Source organism: Manis pentadactyla, chromosome 7, assembly GCF_030020395.1.
Source record: "Manis pentadactyla isolate mManPen7 chromosome 7, mManPen7.hap1, whole genome shotgun sequence".
NCBI lineage: Eukaryota > Metazoa > Chordata > Mammalia > Pholidota > Manidae > Manis > Manis pentadactyla.
The window spans coordinates 17,921,608-17,931,717 of NC_080025.1; the positions used below are offsets into that span (position 1 = coordinate 17,921,608).

The 10,110-nt window shown below is 45.8% G+C and overlaps 1 pseudogene; it reads right to left on the minus strand.

The window, feature by feature from the left end:
• The window catches only part of LOC118916822 (14-3-3 protein sigma-like), a 31,698-nt pseudogene extending 21,955 nt beyond the window's left edge, over nucleotides 1–9,743 (minus strand).
• Between the last annotated feature and the right edge of the window lie 367 nt (nucleotides 9,744–10,110).

The window sequence follows — 10,110 nt, forward strand, 5'->3', positions numbered from 1 at the left end:
GGACTACAAGGTCATGGGCTCCATGATGGGTGGGTGAGCGACTTAAGTGTGGACAGAATTTAGAACTTATGGGAAATACCAAGTTGATTATAATAATTTTGCAGCAGCACTGAGGTTAGAAAGAACAAATTGGCAGTGGATTCAGTCAAGTGCTGCTGGCCGCCCAAGATAAAGAATGGTGAAACCTGAAACTGCGTTTGCTCAGTCCAGTGGAAAGTCAAGGAAGGAGGAAATTAGGGAGCTGGTGTCACTGAGTTAACGGATGACGTTTGTCTCATTTATTAGCTCGTCTTCCTGTGGGTGCCGTGGAGCACAGTACCCACACTTAAGGGATGTGCAGTAGAGATTTATTTCATGAAATAAAAGGCCCTCCTTATGTTTTACGATGTACTCTTTCATCTAGTTTCAGCTCTGAAACACAGGAGTTGCTTTCTTCTTCACATTTATTCCAGAGGTTTGATTTTATAAAACAAGATATTTTGGGAATCATCCTGGTGGAGAGATAGGGTAGTGATGGACTTGGAAAAAATGTAAAGTAGAAATTCAAGAGAAATAAATTAATGTATTGTGTTAGCATTGAGAGGAAGGAACTCAGGATGTCCAATGCAAGCATGTGTGCGTGCGTGCGTGCGTGCATGCGTGTGTGTGTGTGTGTTCTAAGCACAAGTGCTGAGGGTTTGAGATGAGGGAGTGCATGAGTCATACAGAAAGGATTTATGAAGAAATAGATGGTGAGCAAGATCTAGGCAGTATGTAGGATGACTCACTGTCCCATTTTGCACAGGATGGAAGGTAGATGTGGGACTTTGAGTGTTAAAATGTAAAAGTTCCAGAGAGGTCAGGATGATTAGTTATCCTAATATGTGCAGGAAACATGGGCAAAAATGGTCAATATTTGTTTCTCCTGGGGGCTTTGTGGAAGGCAGCACCCTAGGAAATCCCCTGAGAAGGAACACTTGATTTATATTGGCAGACTAAAAACTATTAACTCCTCCAGCTGTGTGCATTTCTAAATGGGGCTTCTTGAAAGAATTTCTAAAACTTCCAAGTAATTGATCTGAAGCTAAAAGTGTAAGCCTAGCCTTTCTGATGGCTTAGATATACTATCCTATTGTCCCATTTAAAAATAACATTTTTATTAGGACACATAAGTGTGGGTCCTAAGGCCTTTCACCAGCTTTCTGATTAGAATAGACTGATTCTCTTTTCCTCTCTACCTTCCCCAGCTGAAGAAACAGTGGTGAGGACCATCCACTGTCTCCAAAGCTAAGTACTATACCGGGTAAGATGTTTCAAAGGCCACAGAATACATAAGCCAGATGGGGCCTTATTGGCCTGCTTCAGTGCTGATCTGAACCAAAGGCTGAACAAAATTTATATATGTATCAAAACACTGTAGGCAAAATCTGACGGAGACACACATACGACAGAAATACAATTGTCTTTAATTTGGAAACTCACAGATCCCAAGGGCCTGAAATGAATGGAGCCTCCTCTGGGATTTTCCTTAACACTAGTTGGTGAATTCAATAATGTTAACAATTCGATGGTAGTGGTAGGTGAATGCTGGGGAGACAAGTGAATTCAGAACTTCTCTTGGGGGTACAGAACCTGCAGAGGACAGTTGAGGAAGTAGTGGTGGGAAACACAAACACCAAAGTTCTGGGCAAAGGAAATGCTCAGCATTCTGAGTCGACTGATACTCTCATACATTATACAGCATTTACACAAATGGTTATGAATGACTAAATGCTTCATTCAAACTCTTGCTCCAAATCAGTAGACCCCACGCTTGGCTGCACATTGAAATTACCTGGGGAACCATAAAAAAGCTGGTGCCTGGGTCCAATCCAGAGATTCTGATTTAATTACTCTGTGTGGTAGACTTGGCACTGGGCTGCTTCTGTGCAGCCAAGACTGATAACCACTGTGCTATCAATCAGGAAATCAGGAAAAATGGCCCAAGTCCTCAGTTCTCAAATTGTTTGTGTCTACGAACTGCCTGGAGAGCTTGGTAAACTATTTCCTGGAGCCTGTCCTCGGAGGTTCCGATTAAGCAGGTCAGGGTGGGACCGGAGATTCTGCATTTTTAACAAGCTCCTGGGTCCTGCTGGTGCCAGGACCATGCTGTGAGGACCAGGAGCCCGGATGAATCCTGCGTTCATGTGTCCTGAGACAACGAAGCCATTCAGCTTTTGTTGTGCATCCCTCAGAGCCGATAGCGCTCTGTGGACCCCCCGGCATGTGCCTGGAGGACACATCTGGCATAACTTGTCCTATTCCCTTGGGCTGATGGGGGCCAGCCTCTCCTGTTCCAGCCCTGAAGGGTAAGGGCTTTATTCTCCGCTGCTCTTGTTAATTTGTTGGAAGCCATTTAATTATCACTGTGGTGGCCAGTAATCCCAGGGACGTGGTGTCCTGGACATGTGCCAGTCAGCTGCATGGAGCCCCTCAGACCTACTGGCACAGAAATTAGCCAGGGCAGCCTCTCTCCCTGCTCCCCTCCATTCCAAGTGGCGGCCCCTCTCTGTGCTCCGGCCTTGCCCCAGTGCAGCAAACAGGGCCCACGGTGCCTTTGGAGTCCAGACCGGGATGAGGCCCACTGCGCTCCGAGATACAGTGGTGCAAGGCCCCTTAGGCCCGAAGTCATTTTCCACGGTTTTATTGCCACAGAAGCAGAGGATCGTCCTCTGAAAGGTCGGTGCACGCAGAGCACTACGTCACAATGCTGCGTCACCAGCGTGCTACGTCACAATGCTGCGTCATCCTCGGCCCGTCGTCTCCCCGTGGAGGCAGTTCATCCTCTCACGGCACCGCAAGAAGTAGGCTGAGTCCAGCGCAATAAGGTATTTGGAGAGAGAAACAGACCATGTTTACATGGCTTCTCTTACTGCATATTGTTACGTTTGTTCTACTTTACTATTAGTTTTTGTTGCTCATCTCTTACTGTGCCTAAATTATAAATTAAACTGTATCGTATGTATGTATAGAAAACAACAGTATATACAGGGTGTGGAACTCTGCAGTTTCAGGCATCCACTGGGGGTCTTAGGACGTGACCCCCTCCCATAGAGTGGGACTGCTGTAAGGGTAATAAACCGTAGCTACCATCTGTGAGGCACTTCTGCTTCCTCTGCCAGAAAGTGTGCTGGCACGTCACACACCTTATTTAATGTAACCCTCACGTCAGCCTTGAAAGATGAGAATTCTTATGCCCATTTTATAGATGAGGAAACTGAGGCTCAGAATGGTGACATCCCCAAACCCTTAGAGTTAAGGAAGGGAGTGGGCTGTGTGGCTGTGTCTGGCTCCAAAGGCCGTGCTTTACCACCATACCTTTCTGCCTCCCTTGCCACAGGTGGAAGAGTGTGGTGGGAAGAGCACTGGCACCCAGCTGGGAAATGGCCTGGCTTCCATTCCCAGAGGCAGCTGAGTGACCGGCAGCCCTGGACAGGTTGCTGCCCTCCCCCTCCCCCCCACACCCAGTGCCTCAGTCCTCAGATCTTTATTTGTGAAATGAGGGGGTTTTGATCAGATTGCTAAGATCCGTTTCCACTCTTGTTCTCTCTGCCACTGAGGCAGCCGTGTTCCCTCTCGTGGGACTCTGCCCTGCCTGGTGACCACATCGTGTGTTCTGTTCTGCACACCCGTTCCCAGCGAGAGCCCATTCCAAAAGTCCAGGATGGGTTATTGTGGCGCCACTCAGCCATGGTACCTGGAGGTTATGTCGGCCTCTCTCAAAGCCCCTTGACGACAGTTAATAACCGAGTTGTAAAATGTGCTACCTGTGATGAAACTTGGCGTTCAGTTATCTGGGATGGTACTGGAGGAAAGCTGCTCACCTAAAACCTAAGGGAGAGATGGATGGAAATCAGACACACTGCAGTGCGTGCCCCCCTTGCCTGTTAGCCCAAGAGGAGCAGCCTCGGGGTGCCGTCTCAGAGGGGACCAGGGAAATGGTGGCACATTCTGGCATGCTGGGCTCAGCTCCCTGCCACCCCTCCTCCAGGTCCAAGAGGTTGTTCTTATAGATTTTTTTAATGATCATTACCAATATTACGAGTTACTAATAGGATACAGAATGATGTGCTACTTTCTTCCCCCAAAAATGACATTAGGAACTTTAAATTGGAGTTGACTCTTCTGTTCAAATGGGCCCCATTTCTCATCAATGTGGGAGACACAATTGGCAAAATACAGAGCAGTGAGGGGATGGATGCTAGGAAGCCTGCTTTCTAAATAGTCAAATCATATAATGATTTCTTTTTTCCTATTGACTATTTATATATTTATTTTTTAAATTGTAGCCAAGTACCATAACATAAAACTTTCAGTCGTAACCATTGTTTAGTGTCTGGTTCAGTGGCATTAGGTACATTCACATTGTTGTTACCATCACCATCATCCATCCACAAGACATCTTTTTATCTATAAAGATTTGTCAGTAATGTTTGCAGAGCACTAAAAATAGCATCGCAAAAAACAATAGTAGTTTGAATTTGTAAACCTTCTGTGTAGGAATTTAAGGCATTTCACAAACATTATCTTATCTGTCTTCTCAGTGACCTTATATAGAAGCAGAGAGAATGGGAGAGTGGGCTGATCACACAGAAGGGAGGAAAAAGAGAGGGAAATGCAATTTGCTCAGTTTCACAATGACCCACAGAGGCTCAGTGAATCATCTGTTTTCAGGTAGCTGACATCTCAGAACTCAGATACTTGACTTTTCGGTTCAGTTTTCTAAGATTGTGGTTGGAGCCTCAACCAGAGAGGGAAGAACATGTCTCTAGGGTTTCGGGACAGTGGGGGCTTGCAGTGCCTTGGGAGGAGGTTTTCTTCAGGGCTGCATTGCTAGGCTGGGCGCGTCCTTCTGGGGGTGGGGCTTGGGGAGGGCAGGCATGCTTTGGCGGAGGCGCGCCGGGGGTGCATTACTGTCTCTCAAGTTCTGCTGATCTCTGGGCAGCAGCTCATAGGGAGCTTTGGGTAGAAAAGACTCACTTGGTTATAAGGCCTTGAGAAGAGCAGTCGCAAGTGTGAGAAGTTTTACGGCCTGAGAATTAAAGCTACATGGCTTCAGTTGTGCGTGCGTGTGTGTGTGTGTAGGTGTGTGTGAGAGAACCAGAGTGAGCAAGCTATGTGGAATTTAGATAAAAAAGATACATAAGAACAAGTGTGTGATTTTTTTCTGGCTGTGTATGAAGGATCAAATGGAGAAGTTAATAATCAAAGTCAAATAAATTGCATTTATTTTTTTCAACTTTCTGAGTCTTTTACAAAAAGTGATATTCCTTGTTGAAGAAGAAAATTGTAGTCCTGTAAAGGTGTGTTTCAGTTAGATTCATCCTTTTGGTGACTGGAATGTTTCGAGGAATAAACATGTCACGGTTCCCAGTGCAAATTTTAAATCCAGGGAATAATCATGTATAAACTGTGATTAAGAGACAGAAATGAACCTAAGAAACTATGTGGCAACTAGAGCAAAGCAAGTAGCATACTGTCATTCAGTCTGGAACATACTTTTCAAAATATGCTGGGGGGAAAGAGGCTGCTTCTTAGTGAACAGAGTGTAAAGAGAATTGGTCTGGGGGTCTCCACTGAAGCCCTTACATATTTCATTGATTTCTCACTGAAAGCAAATGGAAGCACACAATAAATACTAGCTTTGTTATTGTTGCTTCCTAAGTTGGCCACATTCTGGTGGGTCTAAAGGGAGGCCCAGAGTAGTGGGCTTCAGACAGTCTTTACTCTGTTTATTAAGAACCTGCTTTGAACCTGGTACTGTGTTAGGAACTGTGGGACGGGCTTTCAGTCTTGGCCTTGGCTGAGTTTACAGACTAGCAGGAGACAGATGTATAAATGTATCAGTGCAACTGAATATCTTTGGTGCTGTGAAAAAGTGTGTGAAAAAGTGCTGTGAAAAAAGTGGTTGGTCAAAAGTGCAAATTTCCGGTTATAAAACAAGTAAGTCCTGGGGATGTAATATAGCATGGAAACTATAGTTAACAATGTCTATTGTATATTTAAAAGTTGCCAAGACAGGTCTTAAAAGCTCTCAAGACAAGAAAAAAAATTGCTCAGCTGTCTATGGTGATGGATGTTAACTAAACTTAATTGTGGTGATTGTTTTGCAATATGTAAAGTACCGAATCACGTTGTATACCTGAAACTAATATAATGTTATGTGTCGATTATATTTATTTTAAAAAAGTGCATGCAGGAAGTATGATGAAGAAATTGGTTAACTTATTTGGATGGTGTATAAGGAACCAGGGAGGACTTTTGGAAGTGAGGACATCTGAGCTGCGTTTTTAAAAAAAAAATTGAAATTCTCCAGGCCGGAGGCATTTGGGAGGATAGGTTAAAAGCACTGAAGGGAGAGGGGAGCGGCTGAGTGAAGGTTCAGGCTCCCTATACAATCTCTACAAAATTACCAAACAGCATGGGTCACTGCAGTCTGTACTGGCCGAAGGGAGCTGGCATCAGATCCTTAGAAGAGAAGAGGAAGGACAAATTGAATAATGGGAGAAAGGAGAATGATGGAAAGAAAAAGTAAGTGAGAAGAGTTGAATGGGAAAAGAATCAAGACAAGTAGAAAGGTTTAAATAAAATTGTATGGTAAATCCCAAACGAAGAACTACCAAGTGGTCAGAATTGGGCCTCTTATGGGATGAATAGACAGGCCTTTCCTACTTAAAGCTAGGGACTGTGTGGCCCACATCAGACGGAAATCCTAAACAGAACTGGGATAAGGTGGGTGCCATTAGGTAGCATAACCTTTGAAGACCAGAAGCCATCATTTTCTGTTTATCAGATGCAGTCTGGTCCCAATGCCTGGTGGAGCTGCACCCTGCAAAGGAGGGAGGCCCCCATAGCTCCAAGGGGCTTCCTTTACCCTGTGCCCATAAACCACCCCATGTCCTGCCCGTGGGTGGGTATGACAGAGGGGGCCAGGTGGCCCCGATGCAGAAAGCCCCACTGGAATGTGGTTGCCCCTGGGAGACCAGTTGCCTGTGACCACTTCCCCTTATCAAGTCTGTCACAGCAGTTTGTTCTAGGACATAAAACCACAGAACCACAGAATTTCAGTGTGAGAAAAGAACGTGAGCATCTCCTCTAATTTAATGGCTTTCAAACTGTTTTGATCATCTGCCCTAAGCCATAAAAATAATTTGAGCATGTAGCCTCAATTTATGTAAATTTATTCATTTTAAAATGTCATGTTTATACTTCTATACTAGTATATTTATTTTAAAGCATATACAAAAATTATGCTTAAATGTAAATAAATAAAAGTTATAATATTTTCTTCTTTTATCCTAATGAATTGTTTTTGTCCCCGCTGGGCAACATGAAATCTATTTTGAAGACAATTCATCAAATTCAACCAGATGTGTTCATCTTCTCTTTTAACTCTCTTCCAAAAGGAAATAGAACTTTTTCTTGAACACCTAGCGGGACACCATTTAGTTTTTGGAAACTTTTAGGCGTCCTCTGGTTACCAGGTCCCAGATGGCCAAGGGAGAGGCTTCCGTACAGAATCCCACCGGGAGTTTGGGCCAGAATGGAACACCTCTCCGGGCGTGCAGAGGGCAGGAGCCTGGCTCCGCATTTGGCTCTGCCTTGTTCTCACCACAGTCTAAGAGCCAGAGCTGTGAAGACAGCAGGAAGGGCCTCTAGCTGCCACTGTAAATATTATCGTTGCCGCTGGTATGCAGAAAAGCAAGAGGAACAGCATTTGCCGCGTCCAGGTGGCAGACCGACAAAATGAGGGGAGGGGAGGAGGAGCTGGAGGGGTGTCTGGGAAGAAAGAGATCAATAAAACCTTCCTGGTGTGCAATATTTACCATAAACAGCCAGGGTTGTTTGGGGTGGGGAAAACCGTCCACACAGATCAGTCCTTTCTCAGTGACCGGGAGCAGGTGTTCCAGAGGGAGGGATGAAGATGGCAGGCGTGGCGGGATCCGTGGTCACACTGACTGCAGCCGAGTCACTGAAGGTGGCTGGCATGGCCTGGCCCACTGCCACAGCACACAGGGCCCCCTGCCCCTTTTTAAACACACATTTCAAGATCCTCTATTAACGCAGCAGAATGTACGTACTTTCAGATGATGGACTAGTTCCTCAGTTCTTTAGCAGTTTTTCCAAAGCATACAAATACCAGTGGCAGAGCTGTTTGGGGCCCAGCCATCCTTAACTGACGAAGAGTGCAGAAAGGCCCGGGTGGGGGGGAAAAACGCCGGCCTAGCCGACTACAGCTCAGGATGCTCAGAGGACCGACAGGAAATGCCTGTCCGCTCAGCTCTTTGGGAAAGCAGTTGAGAGAGACTCTCTTAACAATTAAGCTTGTGGGGATGGAGGCTATTTCTGGCAATCTGAGATGAACTTTCTCCCTCTTTCGCCCTCCCTTCCTCCAGCTGCTTTCAAATGACAGATGAAGCTGGATCGTGAGGCCACCTTTAAAATTACTGTGACCTTTAATATGATTTTTTACTGTTTGATAATGAAAGAATGATTCCTTTTGAGGTGAGTGCCCTGTGTAGAAAGCTACTCTGAGTTTGGGGGGGAAGACAGTCTTCAGGGTCCAGAGAAGAGGATAAAACGCAGGAAAAGCAATCTGGTTTTTAGGCTGTGGTAACGGCCATTTTTGCTTGCCTAGAAAGGCTTCTCCTAACTCCTCCATTCCCGAAACATGCCCTGCAGCCCTGGCCGCAGGCCTAAGTGTGTGTTCCAGGTCGCCGATCTTTATATCCCATCTTCCTGACAACAGTGACCGGCCCAAGGATTGGACCCATGACCATAACAGGGCCTTGCCAAGGACTGATACATAAATGTGAAGTACACTTTCCTGGTTGCTAAGTGGGGAGGTATGGATTTGAGACTCTTAGACATCATGTTATTACCTGCTGCATGGAGAATTAAAATGAAGCCAAGAGACAGGCAGAGAGGAAAGCTGGATGGATGCACAGGGAGGGACAGAGTGCTGGTAGCCTGGAATAACTCTCCTTGCAGAGTAGAATCCCTCTGTGAGTCCTTTTACCTCTGCCTGTGAAATAGAACCAGATCCTGATGCCGTGATGACTCATCTACACCATGACAACCTTAATCCCACCAGCGCAGTGTCTCCCCTAGAAAGTCCCAGTGACCTCTCACCTGTTCTCCTGCTCCCGCTTTGCCTCTGCAGGCCATCTGCCCTACAGCAAAGAGGGCATTTGGTTGGTCGCTTGCACGAAGTTTTGAAACCTTACTTAGATCCCATCACTCGTCTGCTCAAGCCCTCCAAGGGAGTCTCACGTCCCTCGGAGTAAAGCAAAAGTCGTCCATGCTTTCCTCCAACCTGCTGGCCTCCCCGCAGCTCCAGAGCAGTTCTGGGCCCTCTGACATGGCTGTCGTTTTCTTTGTGCACTATGTACTTACGCTCCTTTTTTTTTCCTACTTTATTTTTCGAGAGAAGTCTGTGCTTTTATTAGCAAATGGGCCACCTGAGGGGGATGAAGCGGGAGGCGTAGGTGGCCCTGATGCCGGGCCAGCTGTGCTTCACGAGCTTGTAGGGGTCGGAGAACTCGCCTGCCCAGGTAGTGGCCCAGCATCTCAGGCTTGATTTCCACCTGGTTGAAGGTCTTGCTCTCCCCGTTTTTATTGTGGTTTTCATTGTAACCGCATGTCGGGGGGACCCAGAGCATAGGGAGCACCGTAAAGTCTAGAACTGGTCTCCAGGGCGCTGGTTCCCTCTGTCTTGCCTTCATCCTGCCGGCTTTCCCAGAGGCCTTCCCGGCTACTTGAGCTTACAAACTCCCTTATATGCTTCAGCTAGTTTGAATTGTGTTGGAGTGATGCTGTTTTTAAACATGGAAATTTGGAGCAGAGCTGTGAATCTCTACAAAGATGACATAAATTGATTTTCTCCCAAGTTTTGATGTTGGTTCAACCTAAGGGCTCTAAAGATGCCAAAAGTTTCACCTCCAAAAAACTTAGAGCTTATTAATATTATTCATATTTTTATGCTTAAATTGTGTGCTCTTAAAATTTTGCTACATTCTTAAGCCTGAGTCTTACTGTGTTTTACAGTCAACTTTCACGTATGGGAATTTATGTCTGAAATCAAACTTAATT